The following is a 4,060-nucleotide window of genomic DNA, read 5'->3' as shown; positions in this document are numbered from 1 at the left end:
GTGCTGGGATTACAGGCATGAGGCACCACGCCTGGCAGAAGATTTTAATTTGGATTACATAGTTTTAAAGTTATGATTTCATGTAACAAAAATATACATGTCTATTATATTTTCTTAAAAATTAGAAAACCAGCCTGAGCAACGTGTAAGTGAGATCCCAACTCCACAAAATTTTTTTAAAAAATTAGCCAGGTGGGGTGGCTCATGCCTGTGGTCCTAGGCTACTCAGGAGGCTGAGGCCAGGGGGATCACTTGAGCCTGGGAGGTCAAGGCTGCAGTGAACCATGATCACACCACTGCATTCCAACCTGGCTGACAGAGTGAAACCCTGTCTCAAAAAATAAAAATAGAAATATATTTTAAACTCAAATAATCAAAGAAAAAACTTAAATAATCCCACTGACGGCAATAACCATAAGTCTCTAAACAATGAGTCTTAGCATTCATTTGGGTTTTATTCTTTTTTTTCCCCCCGGGTTGTCAGCATTTTTGCAAGCATTGGGTTTTATTCTTACAAAAGGAGTATTTTCTTTACCTTCCTGTCTGGATATTCCTCACTAGCCTTACCCTCTTCCCTTCACACCTCTGCGGTAATTCTTGAATTGCATAACACTGGTATTTAATCAGAAACTGCTGAATTAACTCCTATATTGCAGAACACGGGTCAGTGACAGATGCCAAATATTTTAATGTTTTACTCAGTCAAGATTAAAGAACTGCTCACTTAGAAAACCTAGGTTAGCCTTTCGGCTGGAACTGCCATCTTCCAGTAATTAGCCAAAATGACGAACACAAAGGGAAAGAGGAGAGGCACTCGATGTATGTTCTCTAGGCCTTTTAGAAAACATGGAGTTGTTCCTTTGGCCACGTATATGCGAATCTATAAGAAAGGTGATACTGTAGACATCAAGGGAATGGGTACTGTTCAAAAAGGAATGCCCCACAAATGTTATCATGGCAAAACTGGAAGAGTCTACAATGTTACCCAGCATGCTGTTGGCATTGTTGTAAACAAACAAGGGCAAGATTCTTGCCAAGAGAATTAATGTGCGTATTGAGCACATCAAGCACTCTAAGAGCCTAGATAGCTTCCTAAAATGTGTGAAGGAAAATGATCAGAAAAAGAAAGATGCCAAAGAGAAAGGTACCTGGGTTCAGCTGAAGCGCCAGCCTGCTTCACCCAGAGAAGCACACGTTGTGAGAACCAGTGGGAAGGAGCCTGAGCTGCTGGAACCTACTCCTTATGAATTCATGGCGTAATAGGTGTTTAAAAAAATAAAAAACCTCTGGACTGTAAAAAAAAAAAAAAAGAAAGAAAAAAAGAAAACCTAGTTTAATCAATCTTTAGAACAGTCAGATTTTTAAACAGCTAAGAAAAGCTTTAACTTCATTCTTCTCTTTACCTAGTTTATGGAACTAAGGGTAAGTGGTGGTGATGACTGGGGGAAGAGAGGTTAGGATCTGAAGGTAACAACAGGTTTCTGACCATTAATTTATTTTTCTCGACACATTTTCTGGGGAGCATATAGAGTAACGTGTTGTTAAAGAATGAACTTTAAAACTTTAATACCTCATTTTCTTTAGTATGAATTCTATCTAAATTAGCTGTCTGAATATACAAAATGGTCACTTGGATTTAGATTAACTTAAAAGTCACAAAACAATGTAATAAATGAGCAAAGTTGCCTGGCTTCTATTACCTATTTCTTCAGGATTGTTTTTTGAGTTGGGAATCTCGCTCTGTCGCCCAGGCTGGAGTGCAATGGCACGATCTTGGCTCACTACAACCTCCGCCTCCTGGGTTCAAGCAATTCTCCTGCCTCACCCTCCTGAGTAGCTGGGATTACAGGCACCCGCCACCTGGCCCAGCTTATTTTTGTATTTTTGGTAGAGACGGGGTTTCACCATATTGGCCAGCTGGTCTTAAATGCCTCACCTCGTGATCCGCCCGCCTCGGCCTCCCAAAGTGCTGGGATTACAGGCGTGAGCCACTGCACCCAGCCTATTTCTTCAGAATTTTTGCTAACACATGCTGGAACCAAGTTTGGAGTCTAGAGGTTTTATAAGCTGTTCTTCTTCTACAGGGTTTGCAGAGCATGTGGGACACTACAGTTTAGAATTACACACATCTAGGGTTGAATCCTGACTTCACTACTTCATTAGCTGTGTAATCTTCAGTAAGTTACTTAACATCTGTGAAACTTAACTTACTATATACCATGTTATTGTAGGAATCAAATAAGTTAGGGTACATATAGTTTCTGGCACATGGTAAGAGTTTTTAAAATGTTACTTGACTTACAGACACACCATGCAAAGAACTCAAGGCCTAAGAATAGATTCTTCAGTTCAAGCACTTAATCATTAGAATCCCTAGATTGCTTTATTTTTTCAGAAAACAATGAGAGAAGGGAAAAAAAAATCTAAATATCTTCCACATTAAATTATTCCAACTGACACAGATTATGATCTGATGCTTAAAAAGAAAGGTCCATATACGTTTAAATAGTTCACTAAGTAGAAAAATGCAAAGATGTCCTTTAATGTGTCAAAAAATCTCTGGCCATGCAAAGATTATTGTTTCCTGGCCATAACCATGTCACAGAACTAACTCGATAAATAAAGTCAAATGATGTGTACTGTAAGAATTACTACGTGTCCAAGCTCTGTCTATGTAAATAAAACAGCTAAGGAGAGAATACTGCAAAGACTTCGGTTGCTACCATTTCCTTACTCAGCATCACCAATTCATGAAATCTACTCCTCAGATAAAAGCTTGTGCAATTGAGAGAGGAAATGATTAGCTTGAAATTACATGAGGATGTCCAATTAGCAGGGCTAGATGAAACTCCAGGACAGACTATTAAGAGTTCATTCACATGGAACATTTACCTTATTGAAGACAATCTCTCTGTTCGTTCAAAACAAGCTCTTCACATATATTAATCTAGTTAATCCTGGTATCCTCTCGCTCAGCAGACAATAGTGGTTGAGATTACTAATTTAGAGCCAGATTCTCAGATAACTCCACTACTTCCTAGTTCAATGCCTGAAAAACTGGGCCTGTTTTTATGTTCTATAAAATGGGAATAATAACCTCATTGGATAGTTGGGAGAACTGAATGAGTCAATACATATAAAGAGCTTAGAACAGCACACCCCTCGAGGGACAGGGTTAGGGGGAGTTGTTTGTTATATATCTTCCCAAACTTTTTGATATTTGTCATATGGACATGAATCTTTCGTTTCAAAAAAGCAAGTGAACAAAAACCCTCTCATCAAAAACGTGAAAATAGAGTAAAACACAAGTTAAAGAATGAATGTGGAAAAACTATGAAGATAAACAAAATCTCACTCATTGCCTGTATTATAACAACAAAAAAGATAAACAAAATCTACATAACAGAAGTATATAGGAGCTGTTTTTATATACCACAAAAACTCTTTAAAAAAAATGGGTTTAAAGGCTGAGCACAGTGGCTTACATCTGTAATCCCAGCACTTTGGGAGACTGCGGCAGGCAGATAGCTTGACCCCAGGAGTTTGAGGCCAGCCTGGGAAACAAAGAAAACCATGTCTCTACAAAAAATACAAAAGTTAGCTGGGCATGGTGGCACGTGCTTGTGATCCCAGCTACTTGGGAGGCTGAGGTAGGAGAATCACTTAAGCCCAGACGGGCAAGGCTGCAATAAGCCACTCATGCCACACTGCACTCCACCCTGGATAACAGAGAGGAAAAAGTTTAAAACGCAGATTACCACGTCCCACTTCCAGATACTTTGATTCCGTATGTCTGTGGTAGGACCCAGAAATCTATAATTTTTAACAAGTACTTCAAGCAATTGTAATTTGGATGTATTTGGTGCATAGACCATATTTTCATAAACATTCACACACGGACAGAGGAAAAACACATTTAAAAAAAAAAAAATCAAGGCCAGTCACAGTGGCTCACACCTGTAATCCTAGCACTTTGGGAGGCCAAGGAGGGCGGATCACAAGGTCAGGAATCTGAAACCAGCCTGGCCAATATGGTGAAATTCTGTCTCTACTAAAAATA

The 4,060-nt window shown here is 39.1% G+C and overlaps 1 protein-coding gene and 1 pseudogene across 1 annotated transcript in view; one reads left to right on the top strand and one right to left on the bottom strand.

Moving 5' to 3' along the window:
- CLIC4 (chloride intracellular channel 4) overlaps window positions 1-4,060 on the bottom strand; it is a 91,404-nt gene that overhangs the window by 47,723 nt on the left and 39,621 nt on the right. The window lies entirely within an intron of this gene.
- LOC108308677 lies at window positions 744-1,295 on the top strand (annotated as a pseudogene).

The sequence above is a fragment of the Cebus imitator genome, unplaced genomic scaffold (assembly GCF_001604975.1).
Source record: "Cebus imitator isolate Cc_AM_T3 unplaced genomic scaffold, Cebus_imitator-1.0 Scaffold87, whole genome shotgun sequence".
Lineage (NCBI taxonomy): Eukaryota > Metazoa > Chordata > Mammalia > Primates > Cebidae > Cebus > Cebus imitator.
Note: the sequence above shows the minus strand (reverse complement) of the source record. Positions and strands in the feature narration are given on the sequence as shown.